The sequence below is a fragment of the Eumetopias jubatus genome, unplaced genomic scaffold (assembly GCF_037043125.1).
Source record: "Eumetopias jubatus isolate StellerSeaLion01/CBP00866 unplaced genomic scaffold, mEumJub1_p1.0 scaffold_9, whole genome shotgun sequence".
NCBI classification, from domain to species: Eukaryota; Metazoa; Chordata; class Mammalia; order Carnivora; family Otariidae; genus Eumetopias; species Eumetopias jubatus.
Genome location: NW_028274815.1, coordinates 127,911,446 through 127,923,918, shown reverse-complemented (window position 1 = coordinate 127,923,918; position 12,473 = coordinate 127,911,446).

Here is a 12,473-nt window from a genome sequence, read left to right as displayed (position 1 = left end):
CAGCCAGAAACACCAGAACCCAGATGAGTCCTGCCAACCCAACATGGAGGTCACATTACTGGGTCAAGATCTCCCTGAATGCTCTCTCAGACCATGGAGCTTTCTAGGGGAAGCATTATTGCAGGCCACAGGAATCATTAGGGGTTCCCAAGTTGTGTCAACTGTGGAGCCTTTGAGGAAAGAAGTCCCTGCCTAGAGACACAGAATCCCCTTCTTCAAAAATGAGCCCTTTTTTTTATCTGCTCTCAGAGGGGACCAAGCCCTAGGGAGCCCACAGCATCACAAGTAGACATCAGCCTTCACAAAACCATCTCACGATGGGCTCACCAGGTAGAGGTTTGCTCTTAGCCTCTGTGGGAAGGGCCACAGGCCCTCTTGAACTATAGGGCTTTCATCTAAGGTAGAGTGGCCAAGTTCACAAGCCATCTCCATGAGCCGGGCCAGTATGCAATGATCTGCTTTCACATGGATGACCAGGGAGAACAGATGGAGAGCCCGTTCAGTTGGGGACAACTGCACCCCATTTTCCTTTTCTTTTCTTCCAAAATAAATGCAGAACTCATGCAACAGTTTCCTCCATCATCTAAAGCAGGAATGAGATGGGTATAGAAATAAATGTATTGATCAGCCTCCACCTGCTCACTTCTTTTATTGGAGACTATAATATAGGGGCTGTGGTTTTCAAAGTCAGTGCAGAATAGAAGCATGTCAGCTGGTATCAAATGGATCCCCAAAATAACCTTGCTGGAAATGGATCACTTGATAAAATATTCCTAAAGAGTTTCAAGATACATAATGAGTTTTTTATAACAAACTTGGCAGAATTTTCCTCCAGTTTCCAGTTTTCCAAGTATGATTATTTTATTCCAAAATGCTTTTAAGTTTGCAAGATGAGCTCACTGCTTACCTTCCCCCATGCTGAATTGTCTCTTTTACATTTTGCAGTTAATTTTAAACCTGAGATTGATGACTTTTTTAGTGCTGAGTCACTAGAACAAGAATGGCTGGATTTTCAATTACATGTGGGCAAAATGGGAAGTCTGGAACTAGTATATGGGCAACATTCAGCATATTCCTTAAGAGACTAGAAATGGTAAACGCTACTGACCAAAAGAATCTCCAGTGCTCCCCAGGAAGGGTCTTCCTCTTGTCAGTTTTTCCTGGCAATAGGAAAAGAACGTTGGGGCATCTTTTTAAGACAATATTTTCATCTCTCCAGCTGGACCAAACGTGCTGTGCATTCAGTATCCCGTTCTTAAGACCTTAGCACCATCCGTATTCCTTGAACCTGAAAGCAAGAAGTCCTAAGTAAATTCTTGTTCACAGCTTGATTAATGACTCTGAGAATCAGGAGGTGACGGATCTGAGTGTGGGCTGGAATAGCTGAAAAAGAAAGAAGAGCCTTGCTTCCGTGGAAAATGGCCTTTATGGGCTGGATTGCGTCCCCCTGAAATTTGTAGGTTGAAGTCCTGATCTCTAGTATTTTTGAACATGACTATATTTGGAGACAGAGTCTTTGGAGAGGTAACTGAGGTTAAATGAGGTCATTAGGGTAGGTCCTAATCCAATAAGGACTGGTGTCCTTATAAGACACGCCCAGAGGAAAGACCAAGCGAAGACCCAGGTAAAAGACAGCCATCTCCTTCTAAGGGAGAAGACGTGACCCCGCTCAACTCTTGACCTTGGGCCTCCAGCCCCCAGAACTGTGAGAAAATAGATGTCTGATGTTTATAGCCACCAGGGCGGGGCTCTTTTGCAGCCAGAGCAGATGAGCACAGGGCTTTCTCGCCTTTAGCCGGGGTGCTATGCTCTGAAATCTGACTGTTCCTAGGCCTGCAGCTCATGAGTAAAGTACCACGTGGTGGTACATCAAAGTCAAGGATGAGAGACATTTGAACTTGAACGTTCAGTTTGCAGCTGGTCAGACAGAGCTTCTGTGAAATGCATTGTCCCCAAAGAGTTCCAAATGATTTATAATCTCAGAGTGAAAAACTAAATGGCCTTCTTATACTAATATTTGAAATACCTCTACTCCAACTCCCACCAAAAACGCAAAAGGCATCTAGATCGTATCTCAAACACTAAGGGATCTGAGCAGAAATCTTAAGGCCTGAGGGATCCTCTGTGAGCCAGCAGATCTATGAGGCTGTGTACCCACAGGACCCAGGAACTGTCAGCTTCTTCCCTCCTGCTGTATAAACCTGCAACACGAGGCTGGAAGCGGACCACAGACACTGACGCGCGAGAAGCAGCCTAGTGGACAGCCCATGTCGAGTCCCCGCTGAGCCTGGCGCCACCTCGACACCCCCACTCCCCTGCATTCCTCTCCCCACCTCTCCATCCACCAGCCCCCAGATCTCCTCCAGTCTCCCTCTCGGACCCCCGCTCACTTCCCCAGCTCCCCCGCAGTGGGCCGCAGAGCAGGGGCGAGGGCTGCGGGCTCAGGTTTCCACTCTGTGTGTCACCTGGGGATGTCACCGCCCTCTCCTGTCTCAGTCTCCTCCTCTGTCAAGTGGGTGTCGCTGGGCCCTGTGGGGCAGAGGGGGGCTTCCCTGGGGTGCTCCAGGCCCAGTGCTCAATTCTGGGCCTGCGTCAGGACCAGCTCGGTCAACCCGAGCTCTGGTCATTTCCTCCAGGCCACGGCTCCCCTGCCTGGCTTTCCTCCCTCAGCCCAGGCCTCCTTCTTTCCTGCCTCCACTGCACACGGCCTTCAGGCTCCTTCCCATCAGTGGACACATGCCCACGCGTGCGCACACACCCACACACACACTTAGACATACACACATGCATCTAGACACACACACACCCCTAGACACAAACACGTCCATGGGGCTTGTAGCCACCGCAGGGGACGGTGCAGGTCCAGCAGCCTCCCTGTCTCACTCTGCTCACCCGCCGGGGGTCTCAGCCTCCCCATGACTTCAGGAGCCACAGACACGCTGGTGAGCCCTTCACCGCCCCCAGTGACTCCTTCACCGCCCCCAACGACCCCCTCACTGTCCCCAGCGACCCCCTCCCTGTCCCCCAGCCAAGCCGGTTCTCCTGAGCTTCAGACCTGCATTGTCCACGTGAATGGCTCACAGGCACCTCCACCCCAACTCAGGGAGACCCCCTCTGGCCGTGGCCTCTGTGGATGTCCCCACCTCAGTGGCTGGTGACACCATGCCCCGAGTCCTTGCCAGGTCCTGGGCATCTCTCCTGTCCCCTCCTCTCCCTCGCATCTCCAACTTCATCTCCAGTGCGTTAGCTCCTGGGTATCTCCGGGCTCGCCCCTCTCCTCCACCGCTGCCGTCACCCTCCCAGCTCGGGTGACCGCCTCTCCCACCAAGTGACCCCCTCGCCCCTCTCATGGATCGCCCTGGCCCTGGGCACACGCTCCCACCCGCCCCATACCGTGGACACAGCAACCACCTTGTGTCCCTGCTAAAGCTCACCCAGGCCTCCCCGATGCTCTGAAGGACCCTCGGCACTTCCAGCGGGGCCCCCCAGGCCCTGCATTCTCCACCCCCGCGCCCCTCAGGCCCTCCGCCTGCCTTCCGCCCTCAGCATCCTCGTGCGTTGCTGCAGCCGCGATGCACTGCTTTCTGTCCCGAACCTGCTGCGCCCCCGTGGCCCGCAGCCGCCCGCACGCTGTGCCCCTGCTCCGACGGCCCCCCCTGCCCTTTCCAGCAGGCAGGATCCCCGCCGTCCCGCCAAGCCCCGGCGCAGCTGCCCCTCTCCCCGGGAGCCTTCCCTGGGGGACACTCTCCTCCCTCCTGCCCCCAGACACACTGACCACCCCCTTTGTTCCCACAAGCGAAGGACGGTGACCGCCTGGCCCACTGCCCAGGGCGGCGCCTGGCACGCGCTGGGGGCGCTCAGCAAGTGTCTGTTGAGTGAACCAAGGCCTTATTGCCCACGTGTCCTCTCCCCCGCTGGATCGTGGCTTCTGGGAAGAGAGCTGGGACTCCCACTCTCTGCCCCCCCCCGTGCCCCACCCCGCTCGCCGGTCACGTACATCTGACGGGGGATTGGTCAGCTCTGCCCGCGGTGTCCATGGTGACCGTCTCCTCCTAGCTGTGCGGCCCGTAACCCCCGGGAAAGCATCAGGGACAGGACGGAAGAGAAATGCACGAGGGCCGCTGGGGGCCGGCGGCTGGGCGGACGTGAGCACAGCCCGATGTCTCGGCGACTCCTGCCCAAGATGGCAGTGATTTAACAGGTTGGGGCCTCTGGGCAAAAGTCACAACCTGCGGCTGTCTCTTTCAGGCCAGCGCTCCAGGAAGGGGGAGAGGCCGTCCCTCTGAAGTGGGGCCTGCCAGGAAAGCCCGATCAGAGAGCAACACACTCAGGGCCTCTCTCCAACTTCTCGGGTCTTGACCGATCATTCAGAGATGATTGTGCCGTGAGAGGTGCAGGAGAGGCCCAGACGTCAGCCGAGCCCTCGGCTGCTCAAAAAATATTAGGCACTTCAGTCCTGGAGGCGATGGGCATGGATTTCTCCTCCGGCTGATGCACTGGGACGCCCAGTCCTAACTCCCTGGGGATTAACACGAGTCACCTTTAGTGGCTGGTGTGGCTCTGACCACTCCATAGACCTGCTGAATCTGGGCCTGGGGTCTTCCTCAGCCTGTCAGGGGTCCTCCCCACAGATGGGGCAAGGATTAGCCCAATGGCCAAGCAGCCACAGAGGCCATCGATGACTGCAGATGTCCTGGAGGTCAGTACGTCCCCATGGCTGACCGTCTGCCTAGCCCGGAGGAAAGGGCTCCTGGGTCAGCACCTGCAGCTCAGTCCCCACTCCTCCCTCCTGCTCCTCTTGGGGTCAGCTCAAGCCTTCTCCTTTGTAGCTCAGTCTTCCCATCAGCCAAATGGGTAGATTAGCATCCATCCCCTGCATTATGTCAGAGTGGATGGAGACGTGAGATCCCAGCAGTAGGATCCATGGCGGAGAGTCGTGGGGAAGAAGCAAAGTGCCCAGCCCCAGGGCCCCAGCTGCATCCTGTAGCACCATGTGGTGAGATTGCTTTTATTCATTCAAAAATTAAGATCATTTATCGTAGTAAATTGCTGAAGGAGCAACCGTTATTTCTGCCTGTCCATCTTCCAGCCACCACTTTTTCCCTATATCATTCCAATTTTTCCTTAGGGAAGCCTCTCTCCCCATTCCCAAACATCGTGGCAGTTCCCAGGGCTGACCCCACTCCCAGCGGGCATGTGATCTAGGTCTGGTCTATTAGAGCATGATATTTCCTGACCGTAGCCCCTGGCTTAGGATGGAATGTGACCCAGCCTGGTCTGATGACCTGCCTCAGAATAGTTGGGAAGAAGACCCTCTTTCTCGTAGGGCCATGGCGCTGGTAGGAGATAAGCCTGTTATTCCACTTAGTATTAGCACATAACAAATTTACTCTAAACTGTAAGGGCTTAAAATAACCATTCCATTATCTCATAGATTCTGTGGGTCAGGAATACAGACAAAGCAGAGCAGGATGGTTTGTCTGTGTATCCCAACATCTGATGCCTCAGCTAGGAGGTGTCATCAGCTGACGGCGTCTGGACAGCGAGGGGCTGGAATCATCCAGAATTAGCTTCATTCGGTCTCAACCTCATGCTTGCTGCTGGCTATCGGCTGGGACCTCAGATGAGGCTGTTGCCTCGAGCATGGCAGCCACAGGACAGCAGGACTTCTTACCAGCTCAGAGCTTCGAAGGAAAGTGTTCCTGAGAACAAAGCAAAAGCTGAAGTGCCTTTTCTGAACTGGTTTCTGAAGCCACAGGACTGCCCAGATTCAAGGAGAGTGGACCTAGAGCCACCTCTCAGTGGCAGGAATATCAAGGTCATAGTACAGATGAGCATGGGAAATAGGAACATAGTTGTCGCCACCCATGGAAGACATAAACTGCCACAGCTCTGCTTGCTGAAGGAATGAGCCAACCTTCCTACCCATGAAGCCAACACAGAGGAAAGCAGAACCATGAGATGAAGAGCAAGACTTGATCCTAATAATATCATGCCAGCACCTGGATCCATCCATGTCTGAAGCCAGATACTCTTGGACCTTTAAGTTACATGAACCAACAAATTCCCTATTTACCTTAAGATCTAGATTCCAATCGCTTGCAGTGAAGGGTCCTGAGAGAAGAAAGGCAATACAACGTGACTGTTACCAGCATGCACTTTGGAGCCAGAAGACCCAACTGAATTTTTTGCTTCCTCTTCAAGCTATTTAAACTTGGGGACAAATTCTCAGTGAACTTGCTTTGGCTGCTTGATTAACAGAAACTATCAAACTGCACGCAAGGGTGGGCAAAGATTTCTTAATCTCACCATAAAAGAAAAGATTGATAAACCAAACTTCAGTACGATTCATAACTTCCATTCATCAAAAAAAAAAAGAGTGAAAGGGAGTGAAAAGGCAAGTCTCAGATCATAGGAAGACATTTGCAATATGTATACCCGGCAATGGGCTGTATCTAAAATATATAGAAAATTCCTACAAATCAATAAGGAAAAGACAACCGACTAAGTAATAAACGGAGGATTTGAACAGACTTTTACAAAAGAGGAGATCCAAATACCCAATAAATGTATAAAAATCAGCTTCATATCATGATCCTAAGGGAGGCATGAATTAAAGCCAGGAAAGACCACCACACATCCACCAAATGGCTAAAATTTTTTAAAGACAGATACCAAGTGTCAGCAAAGATGTGGGACAACTAGAGCTCCCGTATGCTGTTGATGGGAGGGAAAATTGCTACAACCACTTTGGAAAATGTCTGGCAACATCTCCTAAGCTGAACTTCCACCTCCTCTATGACCCAGTCTTCCTACCCTGGAAATCTGCCCTGGAGAAAGGAGCGCACATGTCCACCAAGGGACACATACATGCGTGTTCATAGCAGTTGTATTCCTACATATGAGAAAAAACCCTTTAAAAGTAATGTCCATTCACAGTAGAATGGAGTCTATTCATACATACAGTGGGACACTAGGTGTAAAAAAAAAAAAAAAGAAGGAATTGGGGCGCCTGGGTGGCACAGTCAGTTAGGGATCCAACTTTTGGTTTCAGCTCAGCTCATGATCTCAGCAGCCTGGGATCGAGCCCCACGTCAGGCTTCATGCTCAACAGGGAGTCTGTTTAAGTTTCTTTCTCTCTCCCTCTGTCCCTCCCACCCCCCCAAATAAATAAATAAACCTAAAAAGAAGAAGAAGAAGGAACCGCCACTACAGGAACAACATGGACACGTTTACAGATGTAATGAGGAGCAAAGAAAAAAAAGCCAGACAGAGAAGACTGAATATGGTTGGACCTCCTATATGTGATATTCAAGAAAAAGCAAAACTAATTTCAAAATTAATCTATGATAGTAGAAATCAGAATAGTAGTTAATTCTGGATGGATGTCAAATCAGAAGGCGCTTGGGGGAGCCTTCTGTTTGTTGGAAATGGTCTGTATCTTTGCTTGAAAGCTGTCACCCTGGGTGTGTGTATATATGAAAAAAATGAGCTGCGTTTACACTTAAGAATAGTTCTTAGTCATGGATGTAGGTGATAATTCAATCAAAAGGAAGACACCTGCAGTAGGGGTGTAGCTGCTCTGAGGATTCTGGGATGGGGCCTGCTGGGCACATGAAAACCATGGAGGACACTGGATCACACCCCAGCCCCAAGAGGCACCACAGCTCCTGACGAGGCCAACACTGTCACCCTCATTTTCTACATGAGAAAGGAGTTGAAACCTTACATCCACACAAAAACCTACAGATGGATGTTTATAGCAGCTTTATTTAAAATGCCAAAACTTGGAAGCAACCGAGATGTCCTTCAGTAGGTAGGTGGATAAATAAATTATGATACATTGAGACAGTAGAATATTACTCAGTGCTAAAAAGATGAGTTATTGGTCCATGAAAACACATGGAGGAAACTTCAATGCATATTACTAAGTGAAAGAAGCCAATCTGAAAAGACTGCATACTCTATGGATCCAATTATATGACATTCCAGAAAAGGCCAAACTCCAAAAACAGTAACAAGCTCAGTGGTTGCCTCAGATTGGGGAAGGAGGGATGAATAGGCAGAGCGCGGAGGATTTTTAGGGCAGTGAAAATCATCTGTATGATGGATACATGCCCTATACATTTACCCAAACCTACAGAACATGCTACACCAAGAGTGAACCCTGACGCACAACGGGGACTCCGGGTGATCATTGTGTGTCAATGCAGGTTCATCAATAGTAACAATATACCACTCTGCTGGGGGATTCGATAATGGGGAAGGCTATGCATGGAGCGGCATGGATCTCTGAAATTTCTGCTCCAGGTTGCTGTGAAACAGAACTGTTCTAAAACATAAAGTCTATTCAAAAAAAAAAAAAAAGTCCTAGCTTTACTCTGATTGAGCCAACTTGGTCACGTGCCCAATTCTGACTCAATTCAGGTAGCTGAGGGGAATGCCAACCATTCATTGGCTTAGCCCTGTGTTACTGATGCACCCGAACCAATCACAGTGGTGAGGGGACCATGATCCTTCTGTAGGCCCATCTCCATCTCCAAGTTACTAAATGTTTTCACTGATGAAATATTTATTCTTTTCCCAGCTGGTTTGTGAGCTAATAACTCAGGGGGAGGACATGGATGCAGAGCCCTGGCCCCCAGGATCTTCGTGTTAATGCAGGAGGCAAAATGCACACACAACACAGGCATGCACACACAGGCACATGCACACCGGGACACATGCACACTTGCATGCACACACTGACATACAAACACACACATCCCTGTACACACGCCCACATTCGCACGTGCACACCTGAATGAGGGGGCTCTGGGTGATACTCCTCTACTTCCGGGAGACCCCAGCCCCACTGTCTACCCACCAACCACACCTTGTAGTAGCTCCACCTCCGGTTTAGCTTGGCTGTGGATTAGTCCACTTCTGCAAACTAAAATGTTTTAAAGAAGGTGGGATTTCTAAATTGTTGGACAAAAACTGGAGGTTGACAGGGTGCCCAGTGAGAATGTCACCTGTAAAGGAAGATTCTCTGTCACGATAGGGGCCCAGAAGTCTGGGAAATGCGCCGTAAGGTCCCCAGACAGAGGGCAGGGGATGAGGCCCGCTGCTAAGAGCTTTGGCCCCGGCAAGGTACAGCCTTCTTACAGTCTCGCCTGCTGTGTCCTGCCCCAACTACAGACCCATTTCCAGGCCTTTTCCTGCCTCGTCTCAGTGCTAACTATGGGGATTTTCTCTCTTGGAGCCTGAAGAAAGTATTGTGTTCCTTCTCCACTCTGCCCTCCCAGTTTTGTTTTTGTTTTTGTGTTGTTGTTGTTGTTGGGTAAGTAGAAGTATGGAATGAGAAAAAAGTAGTTTTAAAAAGTTTATGGCCCAGGAGTGCCTGGGTGGCTCAGGGGGTTAAGCCTCTGACTCTTGATTTTGGCTCAGGTCATGATCTCAGGGTCGTGAGATCGATCCCCATGTCCGGGCTGAGCATGGAGGCTGCTTAAGGTTCTCTCTCCCTCTGCCCATCCCCATTCCGCTCATGTGCACTCTCTATCTCTAAAAAAAAAAGTTTGGGGGTTCAAACTAAAGTCACCTTGTCTCTAAATTTGAGACTTCCCTTTACAAAGAAAGTGACTAAGCCCACTCATTAACAGCTTTCCAAACCCCAGTTTAACTCACCCTTGCAGAGCCAGCCGCCCGTGAACTTGAGGATGGCTTCAGAATGTGTCCGACACTTGGTACAGAATGAGACAGTGAAAAACACTTTTTTGTGCTGATCAATCTCTCTGGTGCAGAGGTGAGCCTCTTGAAAGGGAATTTCCCTGTGACGTGGGCATGACCTTCAGTCCCACATTCAAAACTGTTTTTGCGGTTTTTTGCCGGTGTGAAATGATTGGCTGACATGGCTCTATGGTCCTCTCACTCCTCACCTAGAAGTGATGAAGGTGTATTTGCACTCTCAGGAGAAGAGCAGTCCCTGGCAAAGAAACTCAGCTCCAGAAACCTAGCAGTCCCAAACTTGAGCTCTGAGAATCACCATAGACTCTACCATGAACAGCACCCACAGAACACCAGAGGAGAGCTTGCCTGCAATTCTCCCAGCCCTAAACTTCCCTCCTCCAGGGAAGGGGGATTCTTCCAGCATTTTCTCCTTGCAAGTGGCAGAGCCAACTTGGTTCTGGTTCTAACCTGGGTGCAGTGGACCTCAGTGTGGATCTGGATAGGTCTGTACCATTCGGGAGACAGATGGTTGATGCAGAGCCACTAACCTCTAACCCCTTCAGAGAGAGTCTCACAGGCTGACCACTCTCCCTACAATTGCATATTTCAGAATGCTTGCTTGAAAGTCTCGATCATTGTCTTCATACCACTCACGTCAACATGATACTTCAACAAGATGGTTGTGGCAAAGGTACCCTTTTTGGAGAATGTGTCCAGGGTAGAACTACTCCCTGGCCTCACTTCCCCCTGCCTCCCAGCTATATTTCCCATCTAGATTGGTCACAGCCCGTAGTGGAACCTGGTTAAATACCCAAGGATCTCACCACTGATGAATCCCAAAGGGTCACTTAGAAGCAGGAGGGTGTGGAAGTCAAGAGGACAATTGTCTCATTCTCTGAGGGCTGAAGACAATTTTCTCCTTGTCCCACAACACGTTTGTAACTAACAGATAGAGTTGCCAATTGTCAGAAAATAAGCGGCCCCCTTGGGACGGGCTCTCAGCACATGCTGAGCTCAGCCCTATTCATCATCTCCCGTTTTGTCTCTCGGGGATGTCACATCCACGCTGGCTTCTCGGCTTACTGCTCCTCGGTTATCTCCCTGAAACAAATTTCCTTAAATTGATTCTGCAGAATCCCATTCTAGAACTCGCCGTCATTTCTAATTAATATAAATTTCCACAAGAATTTTTTAAATTGGCCACCAGCATTGGCTTCACAGCTTCCATATTATAAATTTCACAGGTTTCCAAACCTGCATATATCAAAACCGAATAGACCAGAGCTTCAAATGAGAAGTACTGAATCATTGTGCTCTCCGATGCTTAGGGAAAAGCTTTTAATTGGAGTAATCAACATATAGTAATAAAAGCATTTTTATAGTCATTTATGATATTCACTTGTAAGGACTCTCAGTTGAAAACCTATTGATTGACCAAACATTTAACAATTTGACAACTGTTTTCAAACAACTAGTCTGTGCAGAACACTGTTAGGTGTGATGAAGTGTACAAAGCAGTGTAATACAATTCCATCAAATGAGGCAAACGATGACAAGCTCCTGCCAGGCACCGAGGACTCTGCTAGATGCTGAGACACAGTGGCGAGTAACACACAGTCGGCTCACGGCAGAGCTGATGGAACAGAGTGGGGCATCCGCCGGGCGCCTCTACTGTCCGAGAGGCCTCGTGCTAACAGGACCCGAGCTAGTGCCGGACGCAGGCGAGGTGGGCAATGCCTTCACTTCCCCCAAGTGACGCGCCCCACGGAGCGCCGGCCCTGGAGTCTGGCAAAGCGGGCTCTGCCCCGACTCACTCGGAATGTGCGCAGGACACTGAAACGCCCTGTGCCTCAGTTGCCCGATCTCTGATAATGGGGCGCTCGTACCCACTCATTGTAAATGAGACAGCACGTGGAAAGAGCTGCCGTGAGCTGTGCCTGGGGCACAGAGGCGGGACAGGGGTGACTGTCACTGCGGCAACGGGGCAGGAGGTTCGGCTTTCCACTGGCCCCCTGATAACTCTGTCGTACCCTGCAGGCGGCAAGCGTGTCCTGAGGAGGGAAGGCCCGTCCTGGGTCAGGGACCCGCAGGCGTGCCACGAAGCTCTGAGCCTCCCGGGATAGCAGCGGCTTCAAAGCCACAAACGGAAATGAGTGGCTGCAGTGTCCTCTCTTCCCTGAACCAGCGCCACACGGCCCGGGGGTGGCCCTCAATGCGGACTTGGGGTCAGAGTAGGGGCCCTCCTGGCTGCTCACAGTCTGTTTGTAAAGGCAATAAGCAGATATGAAAACTTAAATAAATGTTAAAATGGAACTAAATGCCGCAGCCGGAAATCTGAGGGACTCGGGCTCAGACAAGGCAGAGGCTCTCAGCCAGGGTCAATTCCACACACACACCCCCACACACACAGGGGCCCGTGGGCAATGTCTGCAGACGTGTTGGGTGTCACAAGCGGGCAGGGTGCTCCCACTATCTGCAGGGTACAGACCAGGAATGCGGCTAAACACCAACCAACACCTGGGGCTCCTTCCCACGGGTTCTGACGGAATGAGTCTGCCGCCAGCTTGGGCGTCCGGAATGTTTAAGCTCCCCGGGAGTTACCAACGTGCCGCCCAGGTCCAAAGCCACGGCCAGACCCAGCTCTACAGAAGAAGAAACAGCTCATACCATCCTCGGCAAGTCAGCCCCCTGCGGGATCCAAGGGCTCCCCCCTGCAGACGTGGGGACCTCACAGCCACACTCTGCCCTCCGGCGCCTCCCCTAGG